The sequence below is a fragment of the Schistocerca serialis genome, chromosome 9 (assembly GCF_023864345.2).
Source record: "Schistocerca serialis cubense isolate TAMUIC-IGC-003099 chromosome 9, iqSchSeri2.2, whole genome shotgun sequence".
Taxonomy (NCBI): Eukaryota; Metazoa; Arthropoda; class Insecta; order Orthoptera; family Acrididae; genus Schistocerca; species Schistocerca serialis.
In genome coordinates, this window is record NC_064646.1 from 542,010,901 (window position 1) to 542,031,514 (window position 20,614).

Sequence of the window (20,614 nt, forward strand, 5' to 3'; positions counted from 1 at the left end):
ATTTAATTCCGATGCAATGTCTCTGTTTCGTCGTCAATAAGAAGGTACAAGGGATACAGTAAACCTGAAGTGACGCATCCCAATCTAAAACCGGTCTCACAGGAAAGGTTCATAGCATAGACAATAAGAAGAGTCAGTATTCCAGTAATTAAGTCGGCATTGTGCTTTTTCTATTTAATTCCGATGCAATTTCTGTGTTTCATCGTCAACAAGAAGGTCAGAGGGATACTGTAAACCTCTAGTGAAGCATCGGAATCCATAACTAGTGTCACAGGAATGGTTCAAAACATAGACAGTAAGAAGAAGCAGTCTTCCTGTACTTATGTCGGCATTGTGCCTTTTGTATTTAATTCCGATGCAATTTCTGTGTTTCATCGTTAATAAGAAGGTCAGAGGGATACAGTAAACCTATTGTGAAGCATTGGAATCTATAACTAGTGTCACAGGAATGGTTCAAAACATAGACTGTAAGAAGAGTCAGTTTTCTAGTACTTAAGTCGGCATCGTGCTTTTTCTATTTAATTCCGAAGCAATTTCTGTGTTTCGTCGTCAATAAGAAGGTCAGAGGGATACAGTAAACCTGAGGTGAAGCATCGGAATCAAAACCGGGCTTACAGGAAAGGGTCAAAACATAGACAGTAAGAAGAGTCAGTCCTCTTGTACTTAAGTCGGCATTGTGCCATTTGTATTTAATTCCGATACAATTTCTGTGTTTCATCGTCAATAAGAAGTTCATAGGGATACAATAAAACTGAAGTGAAGCATCGGAATCTAAAACTGGTCTCACAGGAATGGTTTAAAACATAGACGGTAAGAAGAGCCTGTCTTCTTGTACTTAAGTCGGCATTGTGCCTTTTCTATTTAATTCCGAAGCAATTTCTCTGTTTCATCGTCAATAAGAAGGTCAGAGGAATACAGTAAACCTGAAGTGAAGCATAGGAATCTAAAACAGGTCTCACAGGAATGGTTCAAAACATAGACAGTAAGAAGAGCCAGTCCTATTGTACTTAAGTAGGCATTGTTCCTTTTCTATTTAATTCCGATGCAATTTCTGTGTTTCATCGTCAACAAGAAGGTCAGAGGGATACAGTAAACCTGAAGTGAAGCGTCGGAATCCATACCTAGTGTCACAGGAATGGTTCATCTCATAGACAGTGAGAAGAGTCAGTCTTCTTGTACTTAAGTCGGCATTATGCCCTATGTATTTCATTCCGAATCAATTTCTGTGTTTCATCGTCAACAAGATGGTCCAAGTTATACAGCAAACCCGAAGTGAAGCATCGGAGTCTAAAACTGGCCTCACTGGAATGGTTCAAATCATAGAATGTAAGAAGAGTCAGTCCTCTTGTACTTAAGTCAGCATTGTACCTTTTGTATTTCATTCCGATGAAATTTCTGTGTTTCAACGTTGATAAGAAGGTCCAAGGGATACAGTAAACCTAAAGTGAAGCAACGGAATCAAAAACTGGTCACACGGGAAAAGTTCATAACATAGACAGTAAGAAGAGTCAGTTTTCTTGTACTTAAGTCGGCTTTGTGCATTTTGTATTCAATTCCGACGCAATTTCTGTGTTTCATCGTCAATAAGAAGGTCCAAGTAATACAGTAAACCTGAAGTGAAGCATCGGAAACTAAAACTGGTCTCACAGGAAAGGTTCAAAGCATAGACAGTAAGAAGAGTCAGTGTTCTTGTACTTAAGTCGGCATCGTGCCTTTTGTGTTCAATTCCGACGCAATTTCTGTGTTTCATCGTCAATAAGAAGGTCCAAGTTATACAGTAAACCTGAAGTGAAGCATCGCAATCTGAAACTGGTCTCACAGGAAAGGTTCAAAGCATAGACAGTAAGAAGAGCCAGTCTTCTTGTACTTGAGTCGGCATTATGCCTTTTGTACTTAATTCCGATGGAATTTCTGGGTTTCATCGTCAATAAGAAGGTCAGAGGGATACAGTAAACCAGAAGTGAAGCATCGGAATCCTTAACTCGTGTCACAGGAATGGTTCAAATAATAGATAGTAAGAAGGGTCAGTCTTTTTGTACTTAAGTCGGCATTGAGCCTTTTGTATTTAATTCCGATACAATTTCTGTGATTCATCGTCAATAAGAAGGTCAGAGGGATACAGTAAACCTGAAGTGAAGCATCGGAATGTAAAGCCGGTCTCACAGGAAAGGTTCAATCATAGACAGTAAGAAGAGCCAGTCCTCTTGTACTTGTGTCGGCATTGTGCCTTTTGTATTTAATTCCGATGCAATTTCTGTGTTTCGTCGTCAATAAGAAGGTCAGAGGGATACAGTAAACCTGAAGTGAAGCATCGGAATCCATAACTAGTGTCATAGGAATGGTTCACAACATAGACAAAAAGAAGAGTCAGTCTTTTGTACGTAAGTCGGCATTGTGCCTTTTCTATTTAATTCCGATGCTATTTCTGTGTTTCATCGTCAATAAGGAGGTCAGAGGGATACAGTAAAACTGAAGTGAAGCATCGGAATCTATAACTAGTGTCACAGGAATGGTTCAAAACATAGACAGTAAGAAGAGCCAGTCTTCCTGTACTTATGTCGGCATCGTGCCTTTTGTATTTAATTCCGATGCAATTTCTGTCTTTCGTCGTCAATAAGAAGGTCCAAGGGATACAGTAAAGCTGAAGTGGCGCATCGGAATCTAAAACTGGTCTCACAGGAAAGGTTCAAAACATAGACAATAAGAAGAGTCAGTCTTCATGTACTTAAGTCGGCATTGTGCCTTTTCTATTTAATTCCGATGCAATATCTGTGTTTCATCGCCAACAAGAAGGTCAGAGGGATACAATAAACCTGTAGTGAAGCATTGAATCCAAAACTAGAGTCACAGGATTGGTTCAAATCATAGACAGTAAGAAGAGCCAGTCTTCCTGTACTTAAGTCGGCATTGTGCCTTTTGTATGTAATTCCCATGTAATTTCTGTGTTTCGTCGTTAATATACGGTCCAAGGGTTACAGTAAACCTGAAGTGAAGCATCGGAATCTATAACTAGTATTACAGGAATGGTTCATAGCATCGACAGGAAGAAGAGTCAGTCTTCTTGTACCTAAGTCGGCATTGTGCCTTTTGTATTTAATTCCGAAGCAATTACTGTGTTTCATCGTCAATACGAAGGTCAGAGGGATACAGTAAACCTGAAGTGAAGCATCGGAATTTATAACTAGTGTTACAGGAATGGTTCAAAACATAGACTGTAAGAAGAGTCAGTTTTCTTGAACTTAAGTCGGCATTGTACCTTTTCTATTTAATTCCGATGCAATTTCTGTGTCTCGTCGTCAATAAGAAGGTCTAAGGGATACAGTAAACCTGAAGTGAAGCATCGGAATGTAAAGCCGGTCTCACAGGAAAGGTTCAACCATAGACAGTAAGAAGAGTCAGTCTTTTGTACTTTAGTCGGCATTGTGCCTTTTCTATTGAATTCCGGTGCAATTTCTGTGTTTCATCGTCAATAAGAAGGTCCAAGAGTTACAGTAAACCTGAACTAAACATCGGAATCTAAAACTGGTCTCACAGGAAAGGTTCAAAACAAAGACAGTAAGAAGAGTCAGCTTTCTTGTACTTAAGTCGACATTGTGCCTTTTGTATTTAATTCCGATGCACTTTCTGTGTTTCATCGTTTATAAGCAGGTCAGTGGGATACAGTAAACGTGAAGTGAAGCATCGGAATCCTTAACTAGAGTCACAGGAATGGTTCAAAACATAGACAGTAAGAAGAGTCAGTTTTCTTGTACTTAAATCAGCATTGTGCCTTTTGTATTTAATTCCGATGCAATTTCCATCTCTCGTCGTCAATAAGAAGGTCAAAGCGATACAGTAAACTTGAAGTGAAGCATCGGAATCTAAAACCGGTCTCATAGGAAAGGTTCAAAACAGAGACAGTAACAAGAGACTGTCTTCTTGTACTTGAGTCGGCATTGTGCATTTTGTATTTAATTCCGATGCTATTTCTGTGTTTCGTCGTCAATAAGGAGGTCAGAGGGTTACAGTAAACCTGAAGTGAAGCATCGGAATCCATAACTAGTGTCACATGAATGGTTCACAACATAGACAGTAAGAAGAGTCAGTCTTCTTGTAGTTAAGTCGGAATTCTGCCTTTTCTATTTAATTCTGATGCCATTTCTGTGTTTCATCGTCAATAAGAAGGTCAGAGGGATACAGTAAACCTGAAATGAATCATCGGAATCTATAACTAGTGTCACAGGAATGGTTCAAAACATAGACAGTAAGAAAAGCCAGTCTTTCTGTACTTATGTCGGCATTGTGCCTTTTGTATTTAATTCCGATGCAATTTCTGTGTTTCGTCGTCAATAAGAAGGTCCAAGGGATACAGTAAACATGAAGTGACGCATCGGAATCCAAAACCGGTCCCACAGGAAAGGTTCAAAACATAGACAATAAGAAGAATCAGCCTTCTTGTACTTATGTCGACATTGTGCCTTTTCTATTTAATTCCGATGCAGTTTCTGTGTTTCATCGTCAACAAGAAGGTCAGAGGGATACAGTAAAACTGAAGTGAAGCATCGGAATCCATACCTAGTGTCACAGGAATGGTTCATTACATAGACAGTGAGAAGAGTCAGTCTTCTTGTACTTAAGTCGGCATTATGCCTTTTGTATTTATTTCCGATGCAATTTCTGTGTTTCATCGTCAATAAGAAGGTCAGAGGGATACAGTAAACCTAAAGTGAAGCATCGGAATCCACAAATAGTGTCACACAAATGGTTCAAAAAATAGACAGTGAGAAGAGCCAGTCTTCCTGTACTTAAGTCGGCATTGTGCCTTTTGTATTTGATTCCGATGCAATTTCTGTGTTTCATCGTCAATAAGAAGGTCCAAGGGATGCAGTGAACATATAGTGAAGCATCGGAATCTAAAACTGGTCTCACAATAATTGTTCAAAACATAGTCAGTAAGAAGAGTCAGTCTTCATGTATGTAAGTCGGTATTGTGCCTTTTGAATTTAATTCCGATGCAATTTCTGTGTTTCAACGTCAATAAGAAGGTCCAAGGGATACAGTAACCCTGAAGTGAATCATCGGAATCTAAAATCGGTCTCAAAGGAATGGTTCAATACATAGACAGTAAGAAGAGGCAGTCTTCTTGTACTTGAGTCGGCATTGTGCCTTTTGTATTTAATTTCCATGCAATTTCTGTGTTTCGTCGTCAATAAGAAGGTCAGATGGATACAGTAAACCTGACGTGAAGCATCGGTATCCTTAACTAGTGTCACAGGAATGGTTCAAAACATAGACAGTAAGAAGAGGCAGTCTTCTTGTACTTATGTCGGCATTGTGCATTTTGTATTTATTTACGATGCAATTTCTGTGTTTCGTCGTCAATAAGAAGGTCCAAGGGCTACAGTAAACCTGAAGTGAAGCATCGGAATCTAAAACCGGTCTCACAGGAAAGGTTCAAAACATAGACAGAAAGAAGAGCCAGTCATCTTGTACTAGAGTCGGCATTGTGCCTTTTGTATTTAATTCCGATGCAATTTCTGTGTTTCGTCGTCAATAAGAAGGTCAGAGGGATGCAGTAAACTAAAGTGAACCATCGGAATCCTTAACTAGTGTCACAGGAATGGTTCAAAACATAGACAGTAAGAGGAGTCAGTCTTCTTGTACTTTAGTTGGCATTGTGCATTTTGTATTAAATTCCTATGCAATTTCTGTGTTTCGTCGTTAATAAGAAGGTCCAAGGGATACAGTAAACCTGAATTGAAGCATCTGAATCTAAAACCGGTCTCACAGGAATGGTTCAAATCGTAGACAGTAAGAAGAATCAGTCTTCTTGTACTTGAGTCGGCATTACGCCTTTTGTATTTAATACTGATGGAATTTCTGGGTTTCATCGTCAATAAGAAGGTCAGAGGGATACAGTAAACCTGAAGTGAAGCATCGGAATCCTTAACTAGTGTCACAGGATTGGTACAAATCATATACAGTAAGAAGAGTCGGTCTTCTTGTACTTAAGTCGGCATTGTGCCTTTTGTATTTAATTCCGATGCTATTTCGGTGATTCATCGTCAATAAGAAGGTCAGAGGGATACAGTAAACCTAAAGTGAAGCATCGGAATCTATAACTAGTGTCACAGGAATGGTTCAAAACATAGACAGTAAGAAGAGTCAGTCTTCTTGTACTTATGTCGGCATTGTGCCTTTTGTATTTAATTCCGTTGCAATTTCTGTGTATCATCGTCAATAAGAAGGTCAGAGGGATACAGAAAATCTGAAGTGAAGCATCGGAATCTATAACTAGTGTCACAGGAATGGTTCAAAGCATAGACAGTAAGAAGAGGCAGTCGTCATGTACTTATGTCGGCATTGTGCCTTTTGTATTTAATTCCGATGCAATGTCTCTGTTTCGTCGTCAATAAGAAGGGACAAGGGATACAGTAAACCTGAAGTGACGCATCCCATTCTAAAACCGGTCTCACAGGAAAGGTTCAAAGCATAGACAATAAGAAGAGTCAGTATTCTAGTAATTAAGTCGGCATTGTGCTTTTTCTATTTAATTCCGATGCAATTTCTGTGTTTCATCGTCAACAAGAAGGTCAGAGGGATACTGTAAACCTCTAGTGAAGCATCGGAATCCATAACTAGTGTCACAGGAATGGTTCAAAACATAGACAGTAAGAAGAAGCAGTCTTCCTGTACTTATGTCGGCATTGTGCCTTTTGTATTTAATTCCGATGCAATTTCTGTGTTTCATCGTTAATAAGAAGGTCAGAGGGATACAGTAAACCTATTGTGAAGCATTGGAATCTATAACTAGTGTCACAGGAATGGTTCAAAACATAGACTGTAAGAAGAGTCAGTTTTCTAGTACTTAAGTCGGCATTGTGCTTTTTCTATTTAATTCCGAAGCAATTTCTGTGTTTCGTCGTCAATAAGAAGGTCAGAGGGATACAGTAAACCTGAGTTGAAGCATCGGAATCAAAACCGGGCTTACAGGAAAGGGTCAAAACATAGACAGTAAGAAGAGTCAGTCCTCTTGTACTTAAGTCGGCATTGTGCCATTTGTATTTAATTCCGATACAATTTCTGTGTTTCATCGTCAATAAGAAGTTCATAGGGATACAATAAACCTGAAGTGAAGCATTGGAATCTAAAACTGGTCTCACAGGAATGGTTTAAAACATAGACGGTAAGAAGAGCCTGTCTTCTTGTACTTAAGTCGGCATTGTGCCTTTTCTATTTAATTCCGAAGCAATTTCTCTGTTTCATCGTCAATAAGAAGGTCAGAGGAATACAGTAAACCTGAAGTGAAGCATAGGAATCTATAACTAGTGTCACAGGAATGGTTCAAACCATAGACAGTAGGAGGAGTAAGTTTTTTGTTACTTAAGTCGGCATTGTGACTTTTATAATTAATTCCAATGCAATTTCTGTGTTACGTCGTCAATAGGAAGGTCCAAGGGATACAGTAATCCTGAAGTGAAGCGTCGGAAACTGAAACCAGTCTCACAGGAGAGATTCAAAATATAGATAGTAAGAAAAGTCAGTCTTCTTGTACTTAAGTCGGCATTGTGCCTTTTCTATTTAATTCCGATGCATTTTATGTGTTTCATCGTCAATAAGAAGGTCAGAGGGATACAGTAAACCTGAACTGAGGCATCGGAATCTAAAACAGGTCTCACAGGAATGGTTCAAAACATAGACAGTAAGAAGAGCCAGTCCTATTGTACCTAAGTCGGCATTGTGCGTTTTCTATTTAATTGCGATGCAATTTCGGTGTTTCATCGTCAATAAGAAGGTCAGAGGGATACAGTAAACCAGAAGTGAAGCATCGGAATCTATAACTAGTGTGACAGGGAACGTTCAAAATATAGACAGTAAGAAGAGTCAGTCTTCTTGTACTAATGACCCCATTGTGCCTTTTGTATTTAGCTCCGACGCAATTTCTGTGTTTCGTCGTCAATAAGAAGGTCGGAGGGATACAGTAACCTGTAGTGAAGCATTGGAATCTAGAACTGGTCTCACAGGAATGGTTTAAAACATAGACTGTAAGAAGAGCCAGTCCCCTTGTACTTAAGTCGGCATTGTGCCTTTTGTATTTAATTCCGATGCAATTTCTGTGTTTCGTCGTCAATAAGAAGGTCCAAGGGATACAGTAAACATAAAGTGACGCATTGGAATCTAAAACCGGTCTCACAGGAAAGGTTCAAAACATAGACAATAAGAAGAATCAGTCTTCTTGTACTTAGGTCGGCATTGTGCCTATTCTAGTTAATTCCGATGCAATTTCTGTGTTTCATCGTGAACAAGAAGGTCAGAGTGATACAGTAAACCTGAAGTGAAGCATCATAATCCATACCTCGTGTCACAGGAATGGTTGAAAACATAGACAGTAAGAAGAGGCAGACTTCTTGTACTTAAGTCGGCATTGTGCATTTTGTATTTAATTACGATGCAATTTCTGTGTTTCGTCGTCAATAAGAAGGCCCAAGGGATACAGTAAACCCGAAGTGAAGCATCGGAATCTAAAACCGGTCTCACAGGAAAGGTTCAAAACATAGACAGAAAGAAGAGCCAGTCTTCTTGTACTATTGTCGGCATTGTGCCTTTTGTATTTAATTCCGATGTAATTTCTGTGTTTCGTCGTCAATAAGACGGTCCAAGGGTTACAGTAAACCTGACGTGAAGCATCGAAATCTATAACTAGTATGACAGGAATGGTTCAAAACATAGACAGTAAGAAGAGTCAGCTTTCTTGTACTTAACTCGACATTGTGCCTTTTGTATTTAATTCCGATGCACTTTCTGTGTTTCATCGTTTATAAGCAGGTCAGTGGGATACAGTAAACGTGAAGTGAAGCATCGGAATCCTTAACTAGAGTCACAGGAATGGTTCAAAACATAGACAGTAAGAAGAGTCAGTGTTCTTGTACTTAAATCAGCATTGTGCATTTTGTATTTAATTTCGGTGCAATTTCTGTGTTTCGTCGTCAATAAGAAGGTCCAAGGGATACAGCAAACCAGAAGTGAAGCATCGGAATCTAGAACCGGTCTCACAGGAAAGGTTCAAATCATACACCGTAAGAACAGCCAGTCTTCTTGTACTTGAGCCGGCATTGTGCCTTTTGTATTTAATTCCGATGCAATTTCCATCTTTCGTCGTCAATAAGAAGGTCAGAGCGATACAGTAAACTTGAAGTAAAGCATCAGAATCTAAAACCGGTCTCATAGGAAAGGTTCAAAACAGAGACAGTAACAAGAGACTGTCTTCTTGTACTTGAGTCGGCATTGTGCATTTTGTATTTAATTCCGATTCTATTTCTGTGTTTCGTCGTCAATAAGGAGGTCAGAGGGTTAGAGTAAACCTGAAGTGAAGCATCGGATTCCATAACTAGTGTCACATGAATGGTTCACAACATAGACAGTAAGAAGAGTCAGTCTTCTTGTAGTTAAGTCGGAATTCTGCCTTTTCTATTTAATTCTGATGCGATTTCTGTGTTTCATCGTCAATAAGAAGGTCAGAGGGATACAGTAAACCTGAAATGAATCATCGGAATCTATAACTAGTGTCACAGGAATGGTTCAAAACATAGACAGTAAGAAAAGCCAGTCTTCCTGTACTTATGTCGGCATTGTGCCGTTTGTATTTAATTCCGATGCAATTTCTGTGTTTCGTCGTCAATAAGAAGGTCCAAGGGATACAGTAAACATGAAGTGACGCATCGGAATCCAAAACCGGTCCCACAGGAAAGGTTCAAAACATAGACAATAAGAAGAATCAGCCTTCTTGTACTTATGTCGACATTGTGCCTTTTCTATTTAATTCCGATGCAGTTACTGTGTTTCATCGTCAACAAGAAGGTCAGAGGGATACAGTAAAACTGAAGTGAAGCATCGGAATCCATACCTAGTGTCACAGGAATGGTTCATTACATAGACAGTGAGAAGAGTCAGTCTTCTTGTACTTAAGTCGGCATTATGCCTTTTGTATTTATTTCCGATGCAATTTCTGTGTTTCATCGTCAATAAGAAGGTCAGAGGGATACAGTAAACCATAAGTGAAGCATCGGAATCCACAAATAGTGTCACACAAATGGTTCAAAAAATAGACAGTGAGAAGAGCCAGTCTTCCTGTACTTAAGTCGGCATTGTGCCTTTTGTATTTGATTCCGATGCAATTTCTGTGTTTCATCGTCAATAAGAAGGTCCAAGGGATGCAGTGAACATATAGTGAAGCATCGGAATCTAAAACTGGTCTCACAATAATTGTTCAAAACATAGTCAGTAAGAAGAGTCTGTCTTCATGTATGTAAGTCGGTATAGTGCCTTTTGAATTTAATTCCGATGCAATTTCTGTGTTTCAACGTCAATAAGAAGGTCCAAGGGATACAGTAACCCTGAAGTGAATCATCGGAATCTAAAATCGGTCTCAAAGGAATGGTTCAATACATAGACAGTAAGAAGAGGCAGTCTTCTTGTACTTGAGTCGGCATTGTGCCTTTTGTATTTAATTTCGATGCAATTTCTGTGTTTCGTCGTCAATAAGAAGGTCAGATGGATACAGTAAACCTGACGTGAAGCATCGGTATCCTTAACTAGTGTCACAAGAATGGTTCAAAACATAGACAGTAAGAAGAGGCAGTCTTCTTGTACTTATGTCGGCATTGTGCATTTTGTATTTATTTACGATGCAATTTCTGTGTTTCGTCGTCAATAAGAAGGTCCAAGGGCTACAGTAAACCTGAAGTGAAGCATCGGAATCTAAAACCGGTCTCACAGGAAAGGTTCAAAACATAGACAGAAAGAAGAGCCAGTCATCTTGTACTAGAGTCGGCATTGTGCCTTTTGTATTTAATTCCGATGCAATTTCTGTGTTTCGTCGTCAATAAGAAGGTCAGAGGGATGCAGTAAACTAAAGTGAACCATCGGAATCCTTAACTAGTGTCACAGGAATGGTTCAAAACATAGACAGTAAGAGGAGTCAGTCTTCTTGTACTTTAGTTGGCATTGTGCATTTTGTATTAAATTCCGATGCAATTTCTGTGTTTCGTCGTTAATAAGAAGGTCCAAGGGATACAGTAAACCTGAATTGAAGCATCTGAATCTAAAACCGGTCTCACAGGAATGGTTCAAATCGTAGACAGTAAGAAGAATCAGTCTTCTTGTACTTGAGTCGGCATTACGCCTTTTGTATTTAATACTGATGGAATTTCTGGGTTTCATCGTCAATAAGAAGGTCAGAGGGATACAGTAAACCTGAAGTGAAGCATCGGAATCCTTAACTAGTGTCACAGGATTGGTACAAATCATATACAGTAAGAAGAGTCAGTCTTCTTGTACTTAAGTCGGCATTGTGCCTTTTGTATTTAATTCCGATGCTATTTCGGTGATTCATCGTCAATAAGAAGGTCAGAGGGATACAGTAAACCTAAAGTGAAGCATCGGAATCTATAACTAGTGTCACAGGAATGGTTCAAAACATAGACAGTAAGAAGAGTCAGTCTTCTTGTACTTATGTCGGCATTGTGCCTTTTGTATTTAATTCCGTTGCAATTTCTGTGTTTCATCGTCAATAAGAAGGTCAGAGGGATACAGAAAATCTGAAGTGAAGCATCGGAATCTATAACTAGTGTCACAGGAATGGTTCAAAACATAGACAGTAAGAAGAGGCAGTCGTCATGTACTTATGTCGGCATTGTGCCTTTTGTATTTAATTCCGATGCAATGTCTCTGTTTCGTCGTCAATAAGAAGGTACAAGGGATACAGTAAACCTGAAGTGACGCATGCCAATCTAAAACCGGTCTCACAGGAAAGGTTCATAGCATAGACAATAAGAAGAGTCAGTATTCCAGTAATTAAGTCGGCATTGTGCTTTTTCTATTTAATTCCGATGCAATTTCTGTGTTTCATCGTCAACAAGAAGGTCAGAGGGATACTGTAAACCTCTAGTGAAGCATCGGAATCCATAACTAGTGTCACAGGAATGGTTCAAAACATAGACAGTAAGAAGAAGCAGTCTTCCTGTACTTATGTCGGCATTGTGCCTTTTGTATTTAATTCCGATGCAATTTCTGTGTTTCATCGTTAATAAGAAGGTCAGAGGGATACAGTAAACCTATTGTGAAGCATTGGAATCTATAACTAGTGTCACAGGAATGGTTCAAAACATAGACTGTAAGAAGAGTCAGTTTTCTAGTACTTAAGTCGGCATCGTGCTTTTTCTATTTAATTCCGAAGCAATTTCTGTGTTTCGTCGTCAATAAGAAGGTCAGAGGGATACAGTAAACCTGAGGTGAAGCATCGGAATCAAAACCGGGCTTACAGGAAAGGGTCAAAACATAGACAGTAAGAAGAGTCAGTCCTCTTGTACTTAAGTCGGCATTGTGCCATTTGTATTTAATTCCGATACAATTTCTGTGTTTCATCGTCAATAAGAAGTTCATAGGGATACAATAAACCTGAAGTGAAGCATCGGAATCTAAAACTGGTCTCACAGGAATGGTTTAAAACATAGACGGTAAGAAGAGCCTGTCTTCTTGTACTTAAGTCGGCATTGTGCCTTTTCTATTTAATTCCGAAGCAATTTCTCTGTTTCATCGTCAATAAGAAGGTCAGAGGAATACAGTAAACCTGAAGTGAAGCATAGGAATCTAAAACAGGTCTCACAGGAATGGTTCAAAACATAGACAGTAAGAAGAGCCAGTCCTATTGTACTTAAGTAGGCATTGTTCCTTTTCTATTTAATTCCGATGCAATTTCTGTGTTTCATCGTCAACAAGAAGGTCAGAGGGATACAGTAAACCTGAAGTGAAGCGTCGGAATCCATACCTAGTGTCACAGGAATGGTTCATCTCATAGACAGTGAGAAGAGTCAGTCTTCTTGTACTTAAGTCGGCATTATGCCCTATGTATTTCATTCCGAATCAATTTCTGTGTTTCATCGTCAACAAGATGGTCCAAGTTATACAGCAAACCCGAAGTGAAGCATCGGAGTCTAAAACTGGCCTCACTGGAATGGTTCAAATCATAGAATGTAAGAAGAGTCAGTCCTCTTGTACTTAAGTCAGCATTGTACCTTTTGTATTTCATTCCGATGAAATTTCTGTGTTTCAACGTTGATAAGAAGGTCCAAGGGATACAGTAAACCTAAAGTGAAGCAACGGAATCAAAAACTGGTCACACGGGAAAAGTTCATAACATAGACAGTAAGAAGAGTCAGTTTTCTTGTACTTAAGTCGGCTTTGTGCATTTTGTATTCAATTCCGACGCAATTTCTGTGTTTCATCGTCAATAAGAAGGTCCAAGTAATACAGTAAACCTGAAGTGAAGCATCGGAAACTAAAACTGGTCTCACAGGAAAGGTTCAAAGCATAGACAGTAAGAAGAGTCAGTGTTCTTGTACTTAAGTCGGCATCGTGCCTTTTGTGTTCAATTCCGACGCAATTTCTGTGTTTCATCGTCAATAAGAAGGTCCAAGTTATACAGTAAACCTGAAGTGAAGCATCGCAATCTGAAACTGGTCTCACAGGAAAGGTTCAAAGCATAGACAGTAAGAAGAGCCAGTCTTCTTGTACTTGAGTCGGCATTATGCCTTTTGTACTTAATTCCGATGGAATTTCTGGGTTTCATCGTCAATAAGAAGGTCAGAGGGATACAGTAAACCAGAAGTGAAGCATCGGAATCCTTAACTCGTGTCACAGGAATGGTTCAAATAATAGATAGTAAGAAGAGTCAGTCTTTTTGTACTTAAGTCGGCATTGAGCCTTTTGTATTTAATTCCGATACAATTTCTGTGATTCATCGTCAATAAGAAGGTCAGAGGGATACAGTAAACCTGAAGTGAAGCATCGGAATGTAAAGCCGGTCTCACAGGAAAGGTTCAATCATAGACAGTAAGAAGAGCCAGTCCTCTTGTACTTGTGTCGGCATTGTGCCTTTTGTATTTAATTCCGATGCAATTTCTGTGTTTCGTCGTCAATAAGAAGGTCAGAGGGATACAGTAAACCTGAAGTGAAGCATCGGAATCCATAACTAGTGTCATAGGAATGGTTCACAACATAGACAAAAAGAAGAGTCAGTCTTTTGTACGTAAGTCGGCATTGTGCCTTTTCTATTTAATTCCGATGCTATTTCTGTGTTTCATCGTCAATAAGGAGGTCAGAGGGATACAGTAAAACTGAAGTGAAGCATCGGAATCTATAACTAGTGTCACAGGAATGGTTCAAAACATAGACAGTAAGAAGAGCCAGTCTTCCTGTACTTATGTCGGCATCGTGCCTTTTGTATTTAATTCCGATGCAATTTCTGTCTTTCGTCGTCAATAAGAAGGTCCAAGGGATACAGTAAAGCTGAAGTGGCGCATCGGAATCTAAAACTGGTCTCACAGGAAAGGTTCAAAACATAGACAATAAGAAGAGTCAGTCTTCATGTACTTAAGTCGGCATTGTGCCTTTTCTATTTAATTCCGATGCAATATCTGTGTTTCATCGCCAACAAGAAGGTCAGAGGGATACAATAAACCTGTAGTGAAGCATTGAATCCAAAACTAGAGTCACAGGATTGGTTCAAATCATAGACAGTAAGAAGAGCCAGTTTTCCTGTACTTAAGTCGGCATTGTGCCTTTTGTATGTAATTCCCATGTAATTTCTGTGTTTCGTCGTTAATATACGGTCCAAGGGTTACAGTAAACCTGAAGTGAAGCATCGGAATCTATAACTAGTATTACAGGAATGGTTCATAGCATCGACAGGAAGAAGAGTCAGTCTTCTTGTACCTAAGTCGGCATTGTGCCTTTTGTATTTAATTCCGAAGCAATTACTGTGTTTCATCGTCAATACGAAGGTCAGAGGGATACAGTAAACCTGAAGTGAAGCATCGGAATTTATAACTAGTGTTACAGGAATGGTTCAAAACATAGACTGTAAGAAGAGTCAGTTTTCTTGAACTTAAGTCGGCATTGTACCTTTTCTATTTAATTCCGATGCAATTTCTGTGTCTCGTCGTCAATAAGAAGGTCTAAGGGATACAGTAAACCTGAAGTGAAGCATCGGAATGTAAAGCCGGTCTCACAGGAAAGGTTCAACCATAGACAGTAAGAAGAGTCAGTCTTTTGTACTTTAGTTGGCATTGTGCATTTTGTATTAAATTCCGATGCAATTTCTGTGTTTCGTCGTTAATAAGAAGGTCCAGGGGATACAGTAAACCTGAATTGAAGCATCTGAATCTAAAACCGGTCTCACAGGAATGGTTCAAATCGTAGACAGTAAGAAGAATCAGTCTTCTTGTACTTGAGTCGGCATTACGCCTTTTGTATTTAATACTGATGGAATTTCTGGGTTTCATCGTCAATAAGAAGGTCAGAGGGATACAGTAAACCTGAAGTGAAGCATCGGAATCCTTAACTAGTGTCACAGGATTGGTACAAATCATATACAGTAAGAAGAGTCGGTCTTCTTGTACTTAAGTCGGCATTGTGCCTTTTGTATTTAATTCCGATGCTATTTCGGTGATTCATCGTCAATAAGAAGGTCAGAGGGATACAGTAAACCTAAAGTGAAGCATCGGAATCTATAACTAGTGTCACAGGAATGGTTCAAAACATAGACAGTAAGAAGAGTCAGTCTTCTTGTACTTATGTCGGCATTGTGCCTTTTGTATTTAATTCCGTTGCAATTTCTGTGTTTCATCGTCAATAAGAAGGTCAGAGGGATACAGAAAATCTGAAAAGAAGCATCGGAATCTATAACTAGTGTCACTGGAATGGTTCATAACATAGACAGTAAGAAGAGGCAGTCGTCATGTACTTATGTCGGCATTGTGCCTTTTGTATTTAATTCCGATGCAATGTCTCTGTTTCGTCGTCAATAAGAAGGTACAAGGGATACAGTAATCCTGAAGTGACGCATCCCAATCTAAAACCGGTCTCACAGGAAAGGTTCAAAGCATAGACAATAAGAAGAGTCAGTATTCTAGTAATTAAGTCGGCATTGTGCTTTTTCTATTTAATTCCGATGCAATTTCTGTGTTTCATCGTCAACAAGAAGGTCAGAGGGATACTGTAAACCTCTAGTGAAGCATCGGAATCCATAACTAGTGTCACAGGAATGGTTCAAAACATAGACAGTAAGAAGAGGCAGTCTTCCTGTACTTATGTCGGCATTGTGCCTTTTGTATTTAATTCCGATGCAATTTCTGTGTTTCATCGTTAATAAGAAGGTCAGAGGGATACAGTAAACCTATTGTGAAGCATCGGAATCTATAACTAGTGTCACAGGAATGGTTCAAAACATAGACTGTAAGAAGAGGCAGTTTTCTAGTACTTAAGTCGGCATTGTGCTTTTTCTATTTAATTCCGATGCAATTTCTGTGTTTCGTCGTCAATAAGAAGGTCAGAGGGATACAGTAAACCTGAAGTGAAGCATCGGAATCAAAACCGGGCTTACAGGAAAGGGTCAAAACATAGACAGTAAGAAGAGTCAGTCCTCTTGTACTTAAGTCGGCATTGTGCCTTTTGTATTTAATTCCGATACAATTTCTGTGTTTCATCGTCAATAAGAAGTTCATAGGGATACAATAAACCTGAAGTGAAGCATCGGAATCTAAAACTGGTCTCACAGGAATGGTTTAAAACATAGACGGTAAGAAGAGCCAGTCTTCTTGTAGTTAAGTCGGCATTGTGCCTTTTCTATTTAATTCCGAAGCAATTTCTCTGTTTCATCGTCAATAAGAAGGTCAGAGGAATACAGTAAACCTGAAGTGAAGCATAGGAATCTATAACTAGTGTCACAGGAATGGTTCAAACCATAGACAGTAGGAGGAGTAAGTTTTTTGTTACTTAAGTCGGCATTGTGACTTTTATAATTAATTCCAATGCAATTTCTGTGTTACGTCGTCAATAGGAAGGTCCAAGGGATACAGTAATCCTGAAGTGAAGCGTCGGAAACTGAAACCGGTCTCACAGGAGAGATTCAAAATATAGATAGTAAGAAGAGGCAGTCTTCTTGTACTTATGTCGGCATTGTGCATTTTGTATTTATTTACGATGCAATTTCTGTGTTTCGTCGTCAATAAGAAGGTCCAAGGGCTACAGTAAACCTGAAGTGAAGCATCGGAATCTAAAACAGGTCTCACAGGAATGGTTCAAAACATAGACAGTAAGAAGAGCCAGTTCTATTGTACCTAAGTCGGCATTGTGCCTTTTCTATTTAATTGCGATGCAATTTCGGTGTTTCATCGTCAATAAGAAGGTCAGAGGGATACAGTAAACCAGAAGTGAAGCATCGGAATCTATAACTAGTGTGACAGGGAACGTTCAAAATATAGACAGTAAGAAGAGTCAGTCTTCTTGTACTAATGACCCCATTGTGCCTTTTGTATTTAATTCCGACGCAATTTCTGTGTTTCGTCGTCAATGAGAAGGTCGAAGGGATACAGTAACCTGTAGTGAAGCATTGGAATCTAGAACTGGTCTCACAGGAATGGTTTAAATCATAGACTGTAAGAAGAGCCAGTCCCCTTGTACTTAAGTCGGCTTTGTGCTTTTTGTATTTAATTCCGATGAAATTTCTATCATTCGTCGTCAAAAAGAAGGTCAGAGGTATACAGTAAACTTGAAGTGAAGCATCGGAATCTAAAACCGGTCTCACAGGAAAGGTTCAAAACATAGACAATAAGAAGAATCAGTCTTCTTGTACTTAGGTCGGCATTGTGCCTATTCTAGTTAATTCCGATGCAATTTCTGTGTTTCATCGTGAACAAGAAGGTCAGAGTGATACAGTAAACCTGAAGTGAAGCATCATAATCCATACCTCGTGTCACAGGAATGGTTGAAAACATAGACAGTAAGAAGAGGCAGACTTCTTGTACTGAAGACCGCATTGTGTCAATTGTATTTAATTCCGATGCAATTTCTGTGTTTCATCGTCAATAAGAAGGTCAGAGGGATACAGTAAACCTGAAGTGAAGATTCGGAATGTAAAACTGGTCTTACAGGAATTGTTCAAAACATAGACAGTAAGAAGAGCCAGTCCTCTTGTACTTAAGTCGGCATTGTGCCTTTTCTATTTAATTCCGATGCATTTTTCTGTGTTTCATCGTCAATAAGAAGGGCAGAGGGATACAGTAAACCAGAACTGAAGCATCGGAATCTAAAACCGGTCTCACAGGAAAGGTTCAATCATAGACAGTAAGAAGAGCCAGTCTTCTTGTACGTGTATCGGCGTTGTGCCTTTTGTATTTAATTCCGATGCAATTTCTATCATTCGTCGTCAAAAAGAAGGTCAGAGGTATACAGTAAACTTGAAGTGAAGCATCGGAATCTAAAACCGGTCTCACAGGAAAGGTTGAAAACATAGACAGTAAGAAGAGTCATTCTTCTTGTACTTGAGTCGGCATTGTGCCTTTTGTATTTAATTCCGATGCAATTTCTGTGTTTCGTTGTCAATAAGAAGCTAAAAGGGATACAGTAAACCTGAAGTGCAGCATCGGAATCCATAACTAGTGTCATAGGAACGGTTCACAACATAGACAGTAAGAAGAGTCAGTCTTTTGTACTTAAGTCGGCATTGTGCCTTTTCTATTTAATTTCGATTCAATTTCTGTGTTTCATCGTCAATACGAAGGTCAGAGGGATACAGTAAATATGAAGTGAAGCATCGGAATCTACAACTAGTGTCACAGGAATGGTTCAAAACATAGACAGTAAGAAGAGGCAGTCTACCTGTACTTATGTCGGCATTGTGCCTTTTGTATTTAATTCTGATTCAATTTCTGTGTTTCGTCGTCAATAAGATGGTCCAAGGGTTACAGTAAACATGAAGTGAACCATCGGAATCTATAACTAGTATCACAGGAGTGGTTCAAAACATAGACAGTAGGAAGAGTCTGGCTTCTTGTACTTAAGTCGGCATTTTGCCTTTTGTGTTTAATTCCGATTTAATTTCTGTGTTTCATCGTCAATAAGAAGGTCAGAGGGATACAGTAAACCTGAAGTGAAGCGTCGGAACCAATAACTAGTGTCACAGGAATGGTTTAAAATATATACTGTAGGAAGAGTCAGTTTTCTTGTACTTAAGTCGGCATCGTGCCTTTTTTATTTAATTCCGATGCAATCTCTGTGTTTCGTCGTCAATAAGAAGGTCCAAGGGATACAGTAAACCTGAAGTGAAGCTTCGTCAACTAAAACCGGGTTCACAGGAAAGGTTCAAAACATAGACAGTAACAAGAGTCAGTCCTCTCCTACTGATGTCGGCATTGTGCCTTTTGTATTTAATTCCGATGCTATTTCTGTGTTTTATCGTCAATAAGATGGTGAGAGAGTTACAGTAAATCTGAAGTGAAGCATCGGAATCTACAACTAGTGTCACAGGAGTGGTTCAAAACATAGACAGTAAGAAGAGTCAGTTATCTTGCACTTAAGTCGGCATTGTGCTTTTTCAATTTAATTCCGATGCAATTTCTGAGTTCCGTCGTCAATAAGAAGGTCCAAGGGTTACAGTAAACCCGTACTGAAGCATCGGAATCTAAAACCGGTCTCACAGGAATGGTTCAAAACACAGACAGTAAGAAGAGCCAGTCTCCTTGTACTTAAGTCGGCATTGTGCCGTTTGTATTTAATGCCGATGCAATTTCTGTGTTTCATCGTCAATAAGAAGTTCAGAGGGATACAGTAAACCTGAAGTGAAGCATCGGAATCTAAAACTGGTCTCACAGGAATAGTATAAAACATAGACAGTAAGAAGAGCCAGTCTTCGTGTACTTAAGTTGGCATTGGGCCTTTTCTATTTAATTCCGAAGCAATTTCTGTGTTTCATCGTCAATAAGAATGTCAGAGGAATACAGTAAACCTGAAGTGAAGCATCGGAATCTATAACTAGTGTCACAGGAATGGTTCAAAACATAGACAGTAGGAGGAGTATGTTTTTTTGTATTTAAGTCAGCATTGTGACTTTTATAATTAATTCCGATGCAATTTCTGTGTTACGTCGTCAATAAGAAGGTCCAAGGGATACAGCAATCCTGAAGTGAAGCGTCGGAATCTGAAACCGGTCTCACAGGAGAGGTTCAAAATATAGATAGTAAGAAGAGTCAGTCTTCTAGTACTTAAGTCGGCATTGTGCCTTTTCTATTTCATTTCGATTCAATTTCTGTGTTTCATCGTCAATAAGAAGGTAAGAGAGGTACAGTAAACCTGAAGTGAAGCATCGGAATCTACAACTAGTGTCACAGGAGTGGTTCCAAACATAGTCTGTAAGAAGAGTCAGTCTTCTTGTACCTAAGTCGGCATTGTGCCTTGTCTATTTAATTCCGATGCAATTTCTGTGTTTCATTGTCAATAAGAAGGTCCAATGGATACAGTAAACCTGAAGTGAAGCATCGGAATCTATAACTAGTGTCAATGGAATGGTTCAAAACATAGACAGTAAGAAGAGTAAGTCTTCTTGTACTTAAGTGGGCATTGTGCCTTTTGTATTTAATTCCGATGCAATTTCTGAGTTTCATCGTCAATAAGAAGGTCAGTCGGTTACAGTAAACCTGAAGTGAAGCATCGGAATCTATAACTAGTTTCACAGGAATGGTTCAAATCATAGTCAGTAAGAAAAGTCAGTCTTCTTGTACTTAAGTCGGCATTGTGCCTT